The sequence below is a fragment of the Spermophilus citellus genome (genome assembly GCF_964194105.1).
Source record: "Spermophilus citellus genome assembly, chromosome: 6".
Classification (NCBI taxonomy): Eukaryota; Metazoa; Chordata; class Mammalia; order Rodentia; family Sciuridae; genus Spermophilus; species Spermophilus citellus.
Window position 1 is genome coordinate 46,373,221 of NC_138187.1, and position 22,095 is coordinate 46,395,315.

Genomic DNA, 22,095 nt, shown 5'->3' on the forward strand with positions numbered 1-22,095 from the left:
AAATTTGGGGAACCAAGTCGCCTTAGTGTACTGATCATTACCTGAAAGTATCATCCAGTTTGGGTGAAAAAATATTTGCTGAGATTTCTGGAGATTCGTAATTTTTGGAAGCTTGGCAACCCCTTTCCATGAAAGTGCTTCTCGCCAGTCACTGCTTAGGGCTACATCAAGAGGAAACAAAACATAGAGATAGAACGTGAAACTACTTTACTGTGTCAAGTTTCAAGAAGCTAGCACAAACCGTGTTGGATTTAGAGTTGCAAATACATCTATCAATATAGGAGAAAACAGAGTGAAACCTCAAAATTCAAACTGTTACTGGAAATGAACGCTTCAACATAGAAGAACGAAATTTGGGGAACCAAGTCGCCTTAATGTACTGATCATTACCTGAAAGTATCATCCAGTTTGGGTGAAAAAATATTTGCTGAGATTTCTGGAGATTCGTAATTTTTGGAAGCTTGGCGACCCCTTTCCATGAAAGTGCTTCTCGCCAGTCACTGCTTAGGGCTACGTCAAGAGGAAACAAAACATAGAGATAGAACGTGAAACTACTTTACTGTGTCAAGTTTCAAGAAGCTAGCACAAACCGTGTTGGATTTAGAGTTCCAAATACATCTATCAATATAGGAGAAAACAGAGTGAAACCTAAAAATTCAAACTGTTACTGGAAATGAACGCTTCAACATAGAAGAACGAAATTTGGGGAACCAAGTCGCCTTAGTGTACTGATCATTACCTGAAAGTATCATCCAGTTTGGGTGAAAAAATATTTGCTTTCTGGAGATTCGTAATTTTTGGAAGCTTGTCAACCCCTTTCCATGAAAATGTTTCTCGCCAGTCACTGCTTAGGTATACTTCAAGAGGAAACAAAACATAGAGATAGAACGTGAAACTACTTTACTGTGTCAAGTTTCAAGAAGCTAGAACAAACCGTGTTGGATTTAGAGTTCCAAATACATCTATCAATATAGGAGGAAACAGAGTGATACCTAAAAATTCAAACTCTTACTGGAAATGAACGCTTCAACATAGAAGAACGAAATTTGCGGAACCAAGTCGCCTTAGTTTACTGATCATTACCTGAAAGTATCATCCAGTTTGGGTGAAAAAATATTGGCTGAGATTTCTGGAGATTCGTAATTTTTGGAAGCTTGGCAACCCCTTTCCATGAAAGTGTTTCTCGCCAGTCACTGCTTAGGGCTACGTCAAGAGGAAACAAAACATAGAGATAGAACGTGAAACTACTTTACTGTGTCAAGTTTCAAGAAGCTAGCACAAACCGTGTTGGATTTAGAGTTCCAAATACATCTATCAATATAGGAGGAAACAGAGTGATACCTAAAAATTCAAACTGTTACTGGAAATGAACGCTTCAACATAGAAGAACGAAATTTTCGGAACCAAGTCGCCTTAGTTTACTGATCATTACCTGAAAGTATCATCCAGTTTGGGTGAAAAAATATTGGCTGAGATTTCTGGGGATTCGTAATTTTTGGAAGCTTGGCAACCCCTTTCCATGAAAGTGTTTCTCGCCAGTCAGTGCTTAGGGCTACATCAAGAGGAAACAAAACATAGAGATAGAACGTGAAACTACTTCACTGTGTCAAGTTTCAAGAAGCTAGCACAAACCGTGTTGGATTTAGAGTTCCAAATACATCTATCAATATAGGAGAAAACAGAGTGAAACCTAAAAATTCAAACTGTTACTGGAAATGAACGCTTTAACATAGAAGAACTAAATTTGGGGAACCAAGTCGCCTTAGTGTACTGATCATTATCTGAAATATCATCCAGTTTGGGTGAAAAAATATTTGCTGAGATTTCTGGAGATTCGTAATTTTTGGAAGCTTGGCAACCCCTTTCCATGAAAGTGCTTCTCGCCAGTCACTGCTTAGGGCTACATCAAGAGGAAACAAAACATAGAGATAGAACGTGAAACTACTTTACTGTGTCAAGTTTCAAGAAGCTAGCACAAACCGTGTTGGATTTAGAGTTGCAAATACATCTATCAATATAGGAGAAAACAGAGTGAAACCTCAAAATTCAAACTGTTACTGGAAATGAACGCTTCAACATAGAAGAACGAAATTTGGGGAACCAAGTCGCCTTAGTGTACTGATCATTACCTGAAAGTATCATCCAGTTTGGGTGAAAAAATATTTGCTGACATTTCTGGAGATTCGTAATTTTTGGAAGCTTGGCAACCCCTTTCCATGAAAGTGCTTCTCGCCAGTCACTGCTTAGGGCTACATCAAGAGGAAACAAAACATAGAGATAGAACGTGAAACTACTTTACTGTGTCAAGTTTCAAGAAGCTAGCACAAACCGTGTTGGATTTAGAGTTCCAAATACATCTATCAATATAGGAGGAAACAGAGTGATACCTAAAAATTCAAACTGTTACTGGAAATGAACGCTTCAACATAGAAGAACGAAATTTTCGGAACCAAGTCGCCTTAGTGTACTGATCATTACCTGAAAGTATCATCCAGTTTGGGTGAAAAAATATTGGCTGAGATTTCTGGGGATTCGTAATTTTTGGAAGCTTGGCAACCCCTTTCCATGAAAGTGTTTCTCGCCAGTCTGTGCTTAGGGCTACATCAAGAGGAAACAAAACATAGAGATAGAACGTGAAACTACTTCACTGTGTCAAGTTTCAAGAAGCTAGCACAAACCGTGTTGGATTTAGAGTTCCAAATACATCTATCAATATAGGAGAAAACAGAGTGTAACCTAAAAATTCAAACTGTTACTGGAAATGAACGCTTCAACATAGAAGAACTAAATTTGGGGAACCAAGTCGCCTTAGTGTACTGATCATTACCTGAAAGTATCATCCAGTTTGGGTGAAAAAATATTTGCTGACATTTCTGGAGATTCCTAATTTTTGGAAGCTTGGCAAACCCTTTCCATGAAAGTGCTTCTCGCCAGTCACTGCTTAGGGCTACATCAAGAGGAAACAAACCATAGAGATAGAACGTGATACTACTTTACTGTGTCAAGTTTCAAGAAGCTAGCACAAACCGTGTTGGATTTAGAGTTCCAAATACATCTATCAATATAGGAGAAAACAGAGTGAAACCTAAAAATTCACACTGTTACTGGAAATGAACGCTTCAACATAGAAGAACGAAATTTGGGGAACCAAGTCGCCTTAGTGTACTGATCATTACCTGAAAGTATCATCCAGTTTGGGTGAAAAAATATTTGCTTTTTGGAGATTCGTAATTTTTGGAAGCTAGGCAAACCCTTTCCATGAAAGTGTTTCTCGCCAGTCAGTGCTTAGGGCTACATCAAGAGGAAACAAAACATAGAGATAGAACGTGAAACTACTTTACTGTGTCAAGTTTCAAGAAGCTAGCACAAACCGTGTTGGATTTAGAGTTCCAAATACATCTATCAATATAGGAGAAAACAGAGTGAAACCTCAAAATTCAAACTGTTACTGGAAATGAACACTTCAACATAGAAGAACGAAATTTGGGGAACCAAGTCGCCTTAGTGTACTGATCATTACCTGAAAGTATCATCCAGTTTGGGTGAAAAAATATTTGCTGAGATTTCTGGAGATTCGTAATTTTTGGAAGCTTGGCGACCACTTTCCATGAAAGTGCTTCTCGCCAGTAACTGCTTAGGGCTACATCAAGAGGAAACAAAACATAGAGATAGAACGTGAAACTACTTCACTGTGTCAAGTTTCAAGAAGCTAGCACAAACCGTGTTGGATTTAGAGTTCCAAATACATCTATCAATATAGGAGAAAACAGAGTGTAACCTAAAAATTCAAACTGTTACTGGAAATGAACGCTTCAACATAGAAGAACTAAATTTGGGGAACCAAGTCGCCTTAGTGTACTGATCATTACCTGAAAGTATCATCCAGTTTGGGTGAAAAAATATTTGCTGACATTTCTGGAGATTCCTAATTTTTGGAAGCTTGGCAAACCCTTTCCATGAAAGTGCTTCTCGCCAGTCACTGCTTAGGGCTACATCAAGAGGAAACAAACCATAGAGATAGAACGTGATACTACTTTACTGTGTCAAGTTTCAAGAAGCTAGCACAAACCGTGTTGGATTTAGAGTTCCAAATACATCTATCAATATAGGAGAAAACAGAGTGAAACCTAAAAATTCACACTGTTACTGGAAATGAACGCTTCAACATAGAAGAACGAAATTTGGGGAACCAAGTCGCCTTAGTGTACTGATCATTACCTGAAAGTATCATCCAGTTTGGGTGAAAAAATATTTGCTTTTTGGAGATTCGTAATTTTTGGAAGCTAGGCAAACCCTTTCCATGAAAGTGTTTCTCGCCAGTCAGTGCTTAGGGCTACATCAAGAGGAAACAAAACATAGAGATAGAACGTGAAACTACTTTACTGTGTCAAGTTTCAAGAAGCTAGCACAAACCGTGTTGGATTTAGAGTTCCAAATACATCTATCAATATAGGAGAAAACAGAGTGAAACCTCAAAATTCAAACTGTTACTGGAAATGAACACTTCAACATAGAAGAACGAAATTTGGGGAACCAAGTCGCCTTAGTGTACTGATCATTACCTGAAAGTATCATCCAGTTTGGGTGAAAAAATATTTGCTGAGATTTCTGGAGATTCGTAATTTTTGGAAGCTTGGCGACCACTTTCCATGAAAGTGCTTCTCGCCAGTAACTGCTTAGGGCTACATCAAGAGGAAACAAACCATAGAGATAGAACTTGAAACTACTTTACTGTGTCAAGTTTCAAGAAGCTAGCACAAACCGTGTTGGATTTAGAGTTCCAAATACATCTATCAATATAGGAGAAAACAGAGTGAAACCTAAAAATTCAAACTGTTACTGGAAATGAACGCTTCAACATAGAAGAACGAAATTTGGGGAACCAAGTCGCCTAGTGTACTGATCATTACCTGAAAGTATCATCCAGTTTGGGTGAAAAAATATTTGCTGAGATTTCTGGAGATTCGTAATTTTTGGAAGCTTGGCAACCCCTTTCCATGAAAGTGCTTCTCGCCAGTCACTGCTTAGGGCTACATCAAGAGGAAACAAAACATAGAGATAGAACGTGAAACTACTTTACTGTGTCAAGTTTCAAGAAGCTAGCACAAACCGTGTTGGATTTAGAGTTGCAAATACATCTATCAATATAGGAGAAAACAGAGTGAAACCTCAAAATTCAAACTGTTACTGGAAATGAACGCTTCAACATAGAAGAACGAAATTTGGGGAACCAAGTCGCCTTAGTGTACTGATCATTACCTGAAAGTATCATCCAGTTTGGGTGAAAAAATATTTGCTGAGATTTCTGGAGATTCGTAATTTTTGGAAGCTTGGCGACCCCTTTCCATGAAAGTGCTTCTCGCCAGTCACTGCTTAGGGCTACGTCAAGAGGAAACAAAACATAGAGATAGAACGTGAAACTACTTTACTGTGTCAAGTTTCAAGAAGCTAGCACAAACCGTGTTGGATTTAGAGTTCCAAATACATCTATCAATATAGGAGAAAACAGAGTGAAACCTAAAAATTCAAACTGTTACTGGAAATGAACGCTTCAACATAGAAGAACGAAATTTGGGGAACCAAGTCGCCTTAGTGTACTGATCATTACCTGAAAGTATCATCCAGTTTGGGTGAAAAAATATTTGCTTTCTGGAGATTCGTAATTTTTGGAAGCTTGTCAACCCCTTTCCATGAAAGTGTTTCTCGCCAGTCACTGCTTAGGGCTACTTCAAGAGGAAACAAAACATAGAGATAGAACGTGAAACTACTTTACTGTGTCAAGTTTCAAGAAGCTAGAACAAACCGTGTTGGATTTAGAGTTCCAAATACATCTATCAATATAGGAGGAAACAGAGTGATACCTAAAAATTCAAACTCTTACTGGAAATGAACGCTTCAACATAGAAGAACGAAATTTGCGGAACCAAGTCGCCTTAGTTTACTGATCATTACCTGAAAGTATCATCCAGTTTGGGTGAAAAAATATTGGCTGAGATTTCTGGAGATTCGTAATTTTTGGAAGCTTGGCAACCCCTTTCCATGAAAGTGTTTCTCGCCAGTCACTGCTTAGGGCTACGTCAAGAGGAAACAAAACATAGAGATAGAACGTGAAACTACTTTACTGTGTCAAGTTTCAAGAAGCTAGCACAAACCGTGTTGGATTTAGAGTTCCAAATACATCTATCAATATAGGAGAAAACAGAGTGAAACCTAAAAATTCAAACTGTTACTGGAAATGAACGCTTTAACATAGAAGAACTAAATTTGGGGAACCAAGTCGCCTTAGTGTACTGATCATTATCTGAAAGTATCATCCAGTTTGGGTGAAAAAATATTTGCTGAGATTTCTGGAGATTCGTAATTTTTGGAAGCTTGGCAACCCCTTTCCATGAAAGTGCTTCTCGCCAGTCACTGCTTAGGGCTACATCAAGAGGAAACAAAACATAGAGATAGAACGTGAAACTACTTTACTGTGTCAAGTTTCAAGAAGCTAGCACAAACCGTGTTGGATTTAGAGTTGCAAATACATCTATCAATATAGGAGAAAACAGAGTGAAACCTCAAAATTCAAACTGTTACTGGAAATGAACGCTTCAACATAGAAGAACGAAATTTGGGGAACCAAGTCGCCTTAGTGTACTGATCATTACCTGAAAGTATCATCCAGTTTGGGTGAAAAAATATTTGCTGACATTTCTGGAGATTCGTAATTTTTGGAAGCTTGGCAACCCCTTTCCATGAAAGTGCTTCTCGCCAGTCACTGCTTAGGGCTACATCAAGAGGAAACAAACCATAGAGATAGAACGTGAAACTACTTTACTGTGTCAAGTTTCAAGAAGCTAGCACAAACCGTGTTGGATTTAGAGTTCCAAATACATCTATCAATATAGGAGAAAACAGAGTGAAACCTAAAAATTCAAACTGTTACTGGAAATGAACGCTTCAGCATAGAAGAACGAAATTTGGGGAACCAAGTCGCCTTAGTGTACTGATCATTACCTGAAAGTATCATCCAGTTTGGGTGAAAAAATATTTGCTGAGATTTCTGGAGATTCGTAATTTTTGGAAGCTTGGCAACCCCTTTCCATGAAAGTGCTTCTCGCCAGTCACTGCTTAGGGCTACATCAAGAGGAAACAAAACATAGAGATAGAACGTGAAACTACTTTACTCTGTCAAGTTTCAAGAAGCTAGCACAAACCGTGTTGGATTTAGAGTTGCAAATACATCTATCAATATAGGAGAAAACAGAGTGAAACCTCAAAATTCAAACTGTTACTGGAAATGAACGCTTCAACATAGAACGAAATTTGGGGAACCAAGTCGCCTTAGTGTACTGATCATTACCTGAAAGTATCATCCAGTTTGGGTGAAAAAATATTTGCTGAGATTTCTGGAGATTCGTAATTTTTGGAAGCTTGGCGACCACTTTCCATGAAATTGCTTCTCGCCAGTAACTGCTTAGGGCTACATCAAGAGGAAACAAACCATAGAGATAGAACTTGAAACTACTTTACTGTGTCAAGTTTCAAGAAGCTAGCACAAACCGTGTTGGATTTAGAGTTCCAAATACATCTATCAATATAGGAGAAAACAGAGTGAAACCTAAAAATTCAAACTGTTACTGGAAATGAACGCTTCAACATAGAAGAACGAAATTTGGGGAACCAAGTCGCCTTAGTGTACTGATCATTACCTGAAAGTATCATCCAGTTTGGGTGAAAAAATATTTGCTGAGATTTCTGGAGATTCGTAATTTTTGGAAGCTTGGCAACCCCTTTCCATGAAAGTGCTTCTCGCCAGTCACTGCTTAGGGCTACATCAAGAGGAAACAAAACATAGAGATAGAACGTGAAACTACTTTACTGTGTCAAGTTTCAAGAAGCTAGCACAAACCGTGTTGGATTTAGAGTTCCAAATACATCTATCAATATAGGAGAAAACAGAGTGAAACCTCAAAATTCAAACTGTTACTGGAAATGAACGCTTCAACATAGAACGAAATTTGGGGAACCAAGTCGCCTTAGTGTACTGATCATTACCTGAAAGTATCATCCAGTTTGGGTGAAAAAATATTTGCTGAGATTTCTGGAGATTCGTAATTTTTGGAAGCTTGGCGACCCCTTTCCATGAAAGTGCTTCTCGCCAGTCACTGCTTAGGGCTACATCAAGAGGAAACAAACCATAGAGATAGAACGTGAAACTACTTTACTGTGTCAAGTTTCAAGAAGCTAGCACAAACCGTGTTGGATTTAGAGTTCCAAATACATCTATCAATATAGGAGAAAACAGAGTGAAACCTAAAAATTCAAACTGTTACTGGAAATGAACGCTTCAACATAGAAGAACGAAATTTGGGGAACCAAGTCGCCTTAGTGTACTGATCATTACCTGAAAGTATCATCCAGTTCGGGTGAAAAAATATTTGCTGACATTTCTGGAGATTCGTAATTTGGAAGCTTGGCAACCCCTTTCCATGAAAGTGCTTCTCGCCAGTCACTGCTTAGGGCTACATCAAGAGGAAACAAAACATAGAGATAGAACGTGAAACTACTTTACTGTGTCAAGTTTCAAGAAGCTAGCGCAAACCGTGTTGGATTTAGAGTTGCAAATACATCTATCAATATAGGAGAAAACAGAGTGAAACCTAAAATTTCAAACTGTTACTGGAAATGAACGCTTCAACATAGAAGAACGAAATTTGGGGAACCAAGTCGCCTTAGTGTACTGATCATTACCTGAAAGTATCATCCAGTTTGGGTGAAAAAATATTTGCTGAGATTTCTGGAGATTCGTAATTTTTGGAAGCTTGGCAACCCCTTTCCATGAAAGTGCTTCTCGCCAGTCACTGCTTAGGGCTACATCAAGAGGAAACAAAACATAGAGATAGAACGTGAAACAACTTTACTGTGTCAAGTTTCAAGAAGCTAGCAAAAACCGTGTTCAATTTAGAGTTCCAAATACATCTATCAATATAGGAGAAAACAGAGTGAAACCTAAAATTTCAAACTGTTACTGGAAATGAACGCTTCAACATAGAAGAACGAAATTTGGGGAACCAAGTCGCCTTAGTGTACTGATCATTACCTGAAAGTATCATACAGTTTGGGTGAAAAAATATTTGCTTTCTGGAGATTCGTAATTTTTGGAAGCTAGGCAAACCCTTTCCATGAAAGTGTTTCTCGCCACTCAGTGCTTAGGGCTACATCAAGAGGAAACAAAACATAGAGATAGAACGTGAAACTACTTTACTGTATCAAGTTTCAAGAAGCTAGCACAATCCGTGTTGGATTTACAGTTCCAAATACATCTATCAATATAGGAGAAAACAGAGTGATACCTAAAAATTCAAACTGTTACTGGAAATGAACGCTTCAACATAGAAGAACGAAATTTGGGGAACCAAGTCGCCTTAGTTTACTGATCATTACCTGAAAGTATCATCCAGTTTGGGTGAAAAAATATTGGCTGAGATTTCTGGAGATTCGTAATTTTTGGAAGCTTCGCCACCCCTTTCCATGAAAGTGTTTCTCGCCAGTCAGTGCTTAGGGCTACATCAAGAGGAAACAAAACATAGAGATAGAACGTGAAACTACTTCACTGTGTCAAGTTTCAAGAAGCTAGCACAAACCGTGTTGGATATAGAGTTCCAAATACATCTAACAATATAGGAGAAAACAGAGTGAAACCTAAAAATTCAAACTGTTACTGGAAATGAACGCTTCAACATAGAAGAACGAAATTTGGGGAACCAAGTCGCCTTAGTGTACTGATCATTACCTGAAAGTATCATCCAGTTTGGGTGAAAAAATATTTGCTTTCTGGAGATTCGTAATTTTTGGAAGCTAGGCAAACCCTTTGCATGAAAGTGTTTCTCGCCAGTCAGTGCTTAGGGCTACATCAAGAGGAAACAAAACATAGAGATAGAACGTGAAACTACTTTACTGTGTCAAGTTTCAAAAAGCTAGCACAAACCATGTTGGATTTAGAGTTCCAAATACATCTATCAATATAGGAGAAAACAGAGTGAAACCTAAAAATTCAAACTGTTACTGGAAATGAACGCTTCAACATAGAAGAACGAAATTTGGGGAACCAAGTCGCCTTAGTGTACTGATCATTACCTGAAAGTATCATCCAGTTTGGGTGAAAAAATATTTGCTGAGATTTCTTTAGATTCGTAATTTTTGGAAGCTTGGCTACCCCTTTCCATGAAAGTGCTTCTCGCCAGTCACTGCTTAGGGCTACATCAAGAGGAAACAAAACATAGAGATAGAACGTGAAACTACTTTACTGTGTCAAGTTTCAAGAAGCTAGCACAAACCGTGTTGGATTTAGAGTTGCAAATACATCTATCAATATAGGAGAAAACAGAGTGAAACCTCAAAATTCAAACTGTTACTGGAAATGAACGCTTCAACATAGAAGAACGAAATTTGGGGAACCAAGTCGCCTTAGTGTACTGATCATTACCTGAAAGTATCATCCAGTTTGGGTGAAAAAATATTTGCTGAGATTTCTGGAGATTCGTAATTTTTGGAAGCTTGGCGACCCCTTTCCATGAAAGTGCTTCTCGCCAGTCACTGCTTAGGGCTACATCAAGAGGAAACAAACCATAGAGATAGAACGTGAAACTACTTTACTGTGTCAAGTTTCAAGAAGCTAGCACAAACCGTGTTGGATTTAGAGTTCCAAATACATCTATCAATATAGGAGAAAACAGAGTGAAACCTAAAAATTCAAACTGTTACTGGAAATGAACGCTTCAACATAGAAGAACGAAATTTGGGGAACCAAGTCGCCTTAGTGTACTGATCATTACCTGAAAGTATCATCCAGTTTGGGTGAAAAAATATTTGCTGAGATTTATGGAGATTCGTAATTTTTGGAAGCTTGGCAACCCCTTTCCATGAAAGTCCTTCTCGCCAGTCACTGCTTAGGGCTACATCAAGAGGAAACAAAACATAGAGATAGAACGTGAAACTACTTTACTGTGTCAAGTTTCAAGAAGCTAGCACAAACCGTGTTGGATTTAGAGTTGCAAATACATCTATCAATATAGGAGAAAACAGAGTGAAACCTCAAAATTCAAACTGTTACTGGAAATGAATGCTTCAACATAGAAGAACGAAATTTGGGGAACCAAGTCGCCTTAGTGTACTGATCATTACCTGAAAGTATCATCCAGTTTGGGTGAAAAAATATTTGCTGACATTTCTGGAGATTCGTAATTTGGAAGCTTGGCAACCCCTTTCCATGAAAGTGCTTCTCGCCAGTCACTGCTTAGGGCTACATCAAGAGGAAACAAAACATAGAGATAGAACGTGAAACTACTTTACTGTGTCAAGTTTCAAGAAGCTAGCGCAAACCGTGTTGGATTTAGAGTTGCAAATACATCTATCAATATAGGAGAAAACAGAGTGAAACCTAAAATTTCAAACTGTTACTGGAAATGAACGCTTCAACATAGAAGAACGAAATTTGGGGAACCAAGTCGCCTTAGTGTACTGATCATTACCTGAAAGTATCATCCAGCTTGGGTGAAAAAATATTTGCTGAGATTTCTGGAGATTTGTAATTTTTGGAAGCTTGGCAACCCCTTTCCATGAAAGTGCTTCTCGCCAGTCACTACTTAGGGCTACATCAAGAGGAAACAAAACATAGAGATAGAACGTGAAACAACTTTACTGTGTCAAGTTTCAAGAAGCTAGCAAAAACCGTGTTCAATTTAGAGTTCCAAATACATCTATCAATATAGGAGAAAACAGAGTGAAACCTAAAATTTCAAACTGTTACTGGAAATGAACGCTTCAACATAGAAGAACGAAATTTGGGGAACCAAGTCGCCTTAGTGTACTGATCATTACCTGAAAGTATCATCCAGTTTGGGTGAAAAAATATTTGCTTTCTGGAGATTCGTAATTTTTGGAAGCTAGGCAAACCCTTTCCATGAAAGTGTTTCTCGCCACTCAGTGCTTAGGGCTACATCAAGAGGAAACAAAACATAGAGATAGAACGTGAAACTACTTTACTGTATCAAGTTTCAAGAAGCTAGCACAATCCGTGTTGGATTTAGAGTTCCAAATACATCTATCAATATAGGAGAAAACAGAGTGATACCTAAAAATTCAAACTGTTACTGGAAATGAACGCTTCAACATAGAAGAACGAAATTTGGGGAACCAAGTCGCCTTAGTTTCTGATCATTACCTGAAAGTATCATCCAGTTTGGGTGAAAAAATATTGGCTGAGATTTCTGGAGATTCGTAATTTTTGGAAGCTTCGCCACCTCTTTCCATGAAAGTGTTTCTCACCAGTCAGTGCTTAGGGCTACATCAAGAGGAAACAAAACATAGAGATAGAACGTGAAACTACTTCACTGTGTCAAGTTTCAAGAAGCTAGCACAAACCGTGTTGGATTTAGAGTTCCAAATACATCTAACAATATAGGAGAAAACAGAGTGAAACCTAAAAATTCAAACTGTTACTGGAAATGAACGCTTCAACATAGAAGAACGAAATTTGGGGAACCAAGTCGCCTTAGTGTACTGATCATTACCTGAAAGTATCATCCAGTTTGGGTGAAAAAATATTGGCTGAGATTTCTGGAGATTCGTAATTTTTGGAAGCTAGGCAAACACTTTCCATGAAAGTGTTTCTCGCCAGTCAGTGCATAGGGCTACATCAAGAAGAAACAAAACATAGAGATAGAACGTGAAACTACTTTACTGTGTCAAGTTTCAAGAAGCTAGCACAAACCGTGTTGGATTTAGAGTTCCAAATACATCTATCAATATAGGAGAAAACAGAGTGAAACCTAAAAATTCAAACTGTTACTGGAAATGAACGCTTCAATATAGAAGAACGAAATTTGGGGAACCAAGTCTCCTTCGTATACTGATCATTACCTGAAAGTATCATCCAGTTTGGGTGAAAAAATATTTGCTGACATTTCTGGAGATTCGTAATTTTTGGAAGCTTGGCAACCCCTTTCCATGAAAGTGCTTCTCGCCAGTCACTGCTTAGGGCTACATCAAGAGGAAACAACACATAGAGATAGAACGTGAAACTACTTTACTGTGTCAAGTTTCAAGAAGCTAGCACAAACTGTGTTGGATTTAGAGTTGCAAATACATCTAACAATATAGGAGAAAACAGAGTGAAACCTAAAAATTCAAACTGTTACTGGAAATGAACGCTTCAACATAGAAGAACGAAATTTGGGGAACCAAGTCGCCTTCGTTTACTGATCATTACCTGAAAGTATCATCCAGTTTGGGTGAAAAAATATTGGCTGAGATTTCTGGAGATTCGTAATTTTTGGAAGCTAGGCAAACCCTTTCCATGAAAGTGTTTCTCGCCAGTCAGTGCACTGGGCTACATCAAGAGGAAACAAAACATAGAGATAGAACGTGAAACTACTTTACACTGTCAAGTTTCAAGAAGCTAGCACAAACCGTGTTGGATTTAGAGTTGCAAATACATCTATCAATATAGGAGAAAACAGAGTGAAACCTAAAATTTCAAACTGTTACTGGAAATGAACGCTTCAACATAGAAGAACGAAATTTGGGGAACCAAGTCGCCTTAGTGTACTCATCATTACCTGAAAGTATCATCCAGTTTGGGTGAAAAAATATTGGCTGAGATTTCTGGAGATTCGTAATTTTTGGAAGCTTGGCAACCCCTTTCCATGAAAGTGCTTCTCGCCAGTCACTGCTTAGGGCTACGTCTAGAGGAAACAAAACATAGAGATAGAACGTGAAACTACTTTACTGTGTCAAGATTCAAGAAGCTAGCACAAACCGTGTTGGATTTAGAGATCCAAATACATGTATCAATATAGGAGAAAACAGAGTGATACCTAAAAATTCAAACTGTTACTGGAAATGAACGCTTCAACATAGAAGAACGAAATTTGGGGAACCAAGTCGCCTTAGTGTACTGATCATTACCTGAAAGTATCATCCAGTTTGGGTGAAAAAATATTGGCTGAGACTTCTGCAGATTCGTAATTTTTGGAAGCTTGGCAACCCCTTTCCATGAAAGTGCTTCTCGCCATTCACTGCTTAGGGCTACATCAAGAGGAAACAAAACATAGAGATAGAACGTGAAACTACTTTAATGTGTCAAGTTTCAAGAAGCTAGCACAAACCGTGTTGGATTTAGAGTTCCAAATACATCTATCAATATAGGAGAAAACAGAGTGAAACCTAAAAATTCAAACTGTTACTGGAAATGAACGCTTCAACATAGAAGAACGAAATTTGGGGAACCAAGTCGCCTTAGTGTACTCATCATTACCTGAAAGTATCATCCAGTTTGGGTGAAAAAATATTGGCTGAGATTTCTGGAGATTCGTAATTTTTGGAAGCTTGGCAACCCCTTTCCATGAAAGTGCTTCTCGCCAGTCATTGCTTAGGGCTACGTCTAGAGGAAACAAAACATAGAGATAGAACATGAAACTACTTTACTGTGTCAAGATTCAAGAAGCTAGCACAAACCGTGTTGGATTTAGAGATCCAAATACATGTATCAATATAGGAGAAAACAGAGTGATACCTAAAAATTCAAACTGTTACTGGAAATGAACGCTTCAACATAGAAGAACGAAATTTGGGGAACCAAGTCGCCTTAGTGTACTGATCATTACCTGAAAGTATCATCCAGTTTGGGTGAAAAAATATTGGCTGAGACTTCTGCAGATTCGTAATTTTTGGAAGCTTGGCAACCCCTTTCCATGAAAGTGCTTCTCGCCATTCACTGCTTAGGGCTACATCAAGAGGAAACAAAACATAGAGATAGAACGTGAAACTACTTTAATGTGTCAAGTTTCAAGAAGCTAGCACAAACCGTGTTGGATTTAGAGTTCAAAATACATCTATCAATATAGGAGAAAACAGAGTGAAACCTAAAAATTCAAACTGTTACTGGAAATGAACGCTTCAACATAGAAGAACGAAAGTTGGGGAACCAAGTCGCCTTAGTGTACTCATCATTACCTGAAAGTATCATCCAGTTTGGGTGAAAAAATATTTGCTGAGATTTCTGGAGATTCGTAATTTTTGGAAGCTTGGCAACCCCTTTCCATGAAAGTGCTTCTCGCCAGTCAGCGCTTAGGGCTACATCAAGAGGAAACAAAACATAGAGATAGAACGTGAAACTACTTTACTGTGTCAAGTTTCAAGAAGCTAGCACAAACCGTGTTGGATTTAGAGTTCCAAATACATCTATCAATATAGGAGAAAACAGAGTGAAACCTAAAAATTCAAACTGTTACTGGAAATGAACGCTTCAACATAGAAGAACGAAATTTGGGAACCAAGTCGCCTTCGATTACTGATCATTACCTGAAAGTATCATCCAGTTTGGGTGAAAAAATATTTGCTGAGATTTCTGGAGATTCGTAATTTTTGGAAGCTTGGCAACCCCTTTCCATGAAAGTGCTTCTCGCCATTCACTGCTTAGGGCTAAATCAAGAGGAAACAATACATAGAGATAGAACGTGAAACTACTTTACTGTGTCAAGTTTCAAGAAGCTAGCACAAACCGTGTTGGATTTAGAGTTCCAAATACATCTATCAATATAGGAGAAAACAGAGTGAAACCTAAAAATTCAAACTGTTACTGGAAATGAACGCTTCAACATAGAAGAACGAAATTTGGGGAACCAAGTCGCTTTATTGTACTTATCATTACCTGAAAGTATCATCCAGTTTGGGTGAAAAAATATTGGCTGAGATTTCTGGAGATTCGTAATTTTTGGAAGCTTCTCAACCCCTTTCCATGAAAGTGTTTTTCGCCAGTCACTGTTTAGGGCTACATCAAGGGGAAACAAACCATAGAGATAGAACCTGAAACTACTTTACTGTGTCAAGATTCAAGAAGCTAGCACAAACCGTGTTGGATTTAGAGTTCCAAATACATCAATCAATATAGGAGAAAACAGAGTGAAACCTAAAAATTCAAACTGTTACTGGAAATGAACGCTTCAACATAGAAGAACGAAATTTGGGGAACCAAGTCGCCTTAGTGTACTGATCATTACCTGAAAGTATCATCCAGTTTGGGTGAAAAAATATTGGCTGTCATTTCTAGAGATTAGTAATTTTTGGAAGCTTGGCAACCCCTTTCCATGAAAGTGCTTCTCGCCAGTCACTGCTTAGGGCTACATAAAGAGGAAACAAAACATAGAGATAGAACGTGAAACTACTTTACTGTGTCAAGTTTCAAGAAGCTAGCACAAACCGTGTTGGATTTAGAGATCTAAATACATGTATCAATATAGGAGAAAACAGAGTGATACCTAAAAATTCAAACTGTTACTGGAAATGAACGCTTCAACATAGAAGAACGAAATTTGGGGAACCAAGTCGCCTTATTGTACTTATCATTACCTGAAAGTATCATCCAGTTTGGGTGAAAAATATTGGCTGAGATTTCTGGGGATTCGTAATTTTTGGAAGCTTGGCAACCCCTTTCCATGAAAGTGTTTCTCGCCAGTCAGTGCTTAGGGCTATATCAAGAGGAAACAAAACATAGAGATAGAACGTGAAACTACTTTACTGTGTCAAGTTTCAAAAAGCTAGCACAAACCGTGTTGGATTTAGAGTTCCAAATACATCTATCAATATAGGAGAAAACAGAGTGATACCTAAAAATTCAAACTGTTACTGGAAATGAACGCTTCAACATAGAAGAACGAAATTTGGGGAACCAAGTCGCCTTATTGTACTCATCATTACCTGAAAGTATCATTCAGTTCGGGTGAAAAAATATTGGCTGAGATTTCTGGAGATTCGTAATTTTTGGAAGCTTGGCAACCCCTTTCCATGAAAGTGTTTTTCGCCAGTCACTGTTTAGGGCTACATCAAGGGGAAACAAACCATAGAGATAGAACCTGAAACTACTTTACTGTGTCAAGATTCAAGAAGCTAGCACAAACCGTGTTGGATTTAGAGTTCCAAATACATCAATCAATATAGGAGAAAACAGAGTGATACCTAAAAATTCAAACTGTTACTGGAAATGAACGCTTCAACATAGAAGAACGAAATTTGGGGAACCAAGTCGCCTTATTGTACTCATCATTACCTGAAGGTATCATCCAGTTTGGGTGAAAAAATATTGGCTGAGATTTCTAGAGATTCGTAATTTTTGGAAGCTTGGCAACCCCTTTCCATGAAAGTGTTTTTCGCCAGTCACTGTTTAGGGCTACATCAAGAGGAAACAAACCATAGAGATAGAACCTGAAACTACTTTACTGTGTCAAGATTCAAGAAGCTAGCACAAACCGTGTTGGATTTAGAGTTCCAAATACATCTATCAATATAGGAGAAAACAGAGTGAAACCTAAAAATTCAAACTGTTACTGGAAATGAACGCTTCAACATAGAAGAACGAAATTTGGGGAACCAAGTCGCCTTCGTGTACTGATCATTACCTGAAAGTATCATCCAGTTTGGGTGAAAAAATATTTGCTGAGATTTCTGGAGATTCGTAATTTTTGGAAGCTTGGCAACCCCTTTCCATGAAAGTGATTCTCGCCAGTCAGTGCTTAGGGCTACATCAAGAGGAAACAAAACATAGAGATAGAACGTGAAACTACTTTACTGTGTCAAGTTTCAAGAAGCTAGCACAAACCGTGTTGGATTTAGAGTTCCAAATACATCTATCAATATAGGAGAAAACAGAGTGAAATATAAAAATTCAAACTGTTACTGGAAATGAACGCTTCAACATAGAAGAACGAAATTTGGGGAACCAAGTCGCCTTAGTGTACTCATCATTACCTGAAAGTGTCATCCAGTTTGGGTGAAAAAATATTGGCTGAGATTTCTGGAGATTCGTAATTTTTGGAAGCTTGGCAACCCCTTTCCATGAAAGTGCTTCTCGCCATTCACTGCTTAGGGCTAAATCAAGAGGAAACAATACATAGAGATAGAACGTGAAACTACTTTACTGTGTCAAGTTTCAAGAAGCTAGCACAAACCGTGTTGGATTTAGAGTTCCAAATACATCTATCAATATAGGAGAAAACAGAGTGAAACCTAAAAATTCAAACTGTTACTGGAAATGAACGCTTCAACATAGAAGAACGAAATTTGGGAACCAAGTCGCCTTCGTGTACTGATCATTACCTGAAAGTATCATCCAGTTTGGGTGAAAAAATATTTGCTGAGATTTCTGGAGATTCGTAATTTTTGGAAGCTTGGCAACCCCTTTGCATGAAAGTGTTTCTCGCCAGTCAGCGCTTAGGGCTACATCAAGAGGAAACAAAACATAGAGATAGAACGTGAAACTACTTTACTGTGTCAAGTTTCAAGAAGCTAGCACAAACCGTGTTGGATTTAGAGTTCCAAATACATCTATCAATGTAGGAGAAAACAGAGTGAAACCTAAAAATTCAAACTGTTACTGGAAATGAACGCTTCAACATAGAAGAACGAAATTTGGGGAACCAAGTCGCCTTAGTGTGCTGATCATTACCTGAAAGTATCATCCAGTTAGGGTGAAAACATATTTGCTGAGATTGCTGGAGATTCGTAATTTTTGGAAGCTTGGCAACCCCTTTCCATGAAAGTGTTTCTCGCCAGTCAGTGCTTAGGGCTACATCAAGAGGAAACTACTTTACTGTGTCAAGTTTCAAGAAGCTAGCACAAACGGTGTTGGATTTAGAGATCCAAATACATGTATCAATATAGGAGAAAACAGAGTGATACCTAAAAATTCAAACTGTTACTGGAAATGAACGCTTCAACATAGAAGAACGAAATTTGGGGAACCAAGTCGCCTTAGTGTACTCATCATTACCTGAAAGTATCATCCAGTTTGGGTGAAAAAATATTGGCTGAGATTTCTGGAGATTCGTAATTTTTGGAAGCTTGGCAACCCCTTTCCATGAAAGTGTTTTTCGCCAGTCACTGTTTAGGGCTACATCAAGAGGAAACAAACCATAGAGATAGAACCTGAAACTACTTTACTGTGTCAAGATTCAAGAAGCTAGCACAAACCTTGTTGGATTTAGAGTTCCAAATACATCTATCAATATAGGAGAAAAATAGAGTGAGACCTAAAAATTCAAACTGTTACTGGAAATGAACGCTTCATCATAGAAGAACGAAATTTGGGGAACCAAGTCACCTTCGTGTACTGATCATTACCTGAAAGTATCATCCAGTTGGTTGAAAAAATATTTGCTGAGATTTCTGGAGATTCGTAATTTTTGGAAGCTTCGCAACCCCTTTCCATGAAAGTGTTTCTCACCAGTCAGTGCTTAGGGCTACATCAAGAGGAAACAAAACATAGAGATAGATCGTGAAACTACTTTACTGTGTCAAGTTTCAAGAAGCTAGCACAAACCGTGTTGGATTTAGAGTTCCAAATACATCTATCAATATAGGAGAAAACAGAGTGAAAACTAAAAATTCAAACTGTTACTGGAAATGAACGCTTCAACATAGAAGAACGAAATTTGGGGAACCAAGTCGCCTTAGTGTACTCATCATTACCTGAAAGTATCATCCAGTTTGGGTGAAAAAATATTGGCTGAGATTTCTGGAGATTCGTAATTTTTGGAAGCTTGGCAACCCCTTTCCATGAAAGTGCTTCTCGCCAGTCACTGCTTAGGGCTACGTCAAGAGGAAACAAAACATAGAGATAGAACGTGAAACTACATTACTGTGTCAAGTTTCAAGAAGCTAGCACAAACCGTGTTGGATTTAGAGATCCAAATACATCTATCAATATAGGAGAAAACAGAGTGATACCTAAAAATTCAAACTGTTACTGGAAATGAACGCTTCAACATAGAAGAACAAAATTTGGGGAACCAAGTCGCCTTAGTGTACTGATGATTACCTGAAAGTATCATCCAGTTTGGGTAAAAAAATATTTGCTGAGATTTCTGGAGATTCGTAATTTTTGGAAGCTTGGCAACCCCTTTCCATGAAAGTGCTTCTCGCCAGTCAGCGCTTAGTGCTACATCAAGAGGAAACAAAACATAGAGATAGAACGTGAAACTACATTACTCTGTCAAGTTTCAAGAAGCTAGCACAAACTGTGTTGGATTTAGAGTTCCAAATACATCTATCAATATAGGAGAAAACAGAGTGAAACCTAAAAATTCAAACTGTTACTGGAAATGAACGCTTCAACATAGAAGAACGAAATTTGGGAAACCAAGTCGCCTTAGTGTACTGATCATTACCTGAAAGTATCATCCAGTTTGGGTGAAAAATATTGGCTGAGATTTCTGGGGATTCGTAATTTCGGAAGCTTGGCAACCCCTTTCCATGAAAGTGTTTCTCGCCAGTCAGTGCTTAGGGCTACATCAAGAGGAAAAAAACATAGAGATAGAACGTGAAACTACTTTACCGTGTCAAGTTTCAAGAAGCTAGCACAAACCGTGTTGGATTTAGAGATCTAAATACACGTATCAATATAGGAATAAACAGAGTGATACCTAAAAATTCAAACTGTTACTGGAAATGAACGCTTCAACATAGAAGAACGAAATTTGGGGAACCAAGTCGCCTTATTGTACTCATCATTACCTGAAAGTATCATTCAGTTCGGGTGAAAAAATATTGGCTGAGATTTCTGGAGATTCTTAATTTTTGGAAGCTTGGCAACCCCTTTCCATGAAAGTGTTTTTCGCCAGTCACTGTTTAGGGCTACATCAAGGGGAAACAAACCATAGAGATAGAACCTGAAACTACTTTACTGTGTCAAGATTCAAGAAGCTAGCACAAACCGTGTTGGATTTAGAGTTCCAAATACATCAATCAATATAGGAGAAAACAGAGTGAAACCTAAAAATTCAAACTGTTACTGGAAATGAACGCTTCAACATAGAAGAACGAAATTTGGGGAACCAAGTCGCCTTAGTGTACTGATCATTACCTGAAAGTATCATCCAGTTTGGGTGAAAAATATTGGCTGAGATTTCTGGGGATTGGTAATTTTTCGAAGCTTGGCAACCCCTTTCCATGAAAGTGTTTCTCGCCAGTCAGTGCTTAGGGCTATATCAAGAGGAAACAAAACATAGAGATAGAACGTGAAACTACTTTACTGTGTCAAGTTTCAAGAAGCTAGCACAAACCGTGTTGGATTTAGAGTTCCAAATACATCTATCAATATAGGAGAAAACAGAGTGATACCTAAAAATTCAAACTGTTACTGGAAATGAACGCTTCAACATAGAAGAACGAAATTTGGGGAACCAAGTCGCCTTAGTGTACTGATCATTACCTGAAAGTATCATCCAGTTTGGGTGAAAAAATATTGGCTGACATTTCTGGAGATTAGTAATTTTTGGAAGCTTGGCAACCCCTTTCCATGAAAGTGCTTCTCGCCAGTCACTGCTTAGGGCTACATCAAGAGGAAACAAAACATAGAGATAGAACGTGAAACTACTTTACTGTGTCAAGTTTCAAGAAGCTAGCACAAACCGTGTTGGATTTAGAGTTCCAAATACATCTATCAATATAGGAGAAAACAGAGTGAAACCTAAAAATTCAAACTGTTACTGGAAATGAACGCTTCAACATAGAAGAACGAAATTTGAGGAATCAAGTCGCCTTCGATTTCTGATCATTACCTGAAAGTATCATCCAGTTTGGGTGAAAAAATATTTGCTGAGATTTCTGGAGATTCGTAATTTTTGGAAGCTTGGCATCCCCTTTCCATGAAAGTGCTTCTCGCCAGTCACTGCTTAGGGCTACATCAAGAGGAAACAAAACATAGAGATAGAACGTGAAACTACTTTACTGTGTCAAGTTTCAAGAAGCTAGCAAAAACCGTGTTTGATTTAGAGTTCCAAATACATCTATCAATATAGGAGAAAACAGAGTGAAACCTAAAAATTCAAACTGTTACTGGAAATGAACGCTTCATCATAGAAGAACGAAATTTTCGGAACCAAGTCGCCTTAGTGTACTGATCATTACCTGAAAGTATCATCCAGTTTGGGTGAAAAAATATTTGCTTTCTGGAGATTCGTAATTTTTGGAAGCTAGGCAAACCCTTTCCATGAAAGTGTTTCTCGCCAGTCAGTGCTTAGGGCTACATCAAGAGGAAACAAAACATAGAGATAG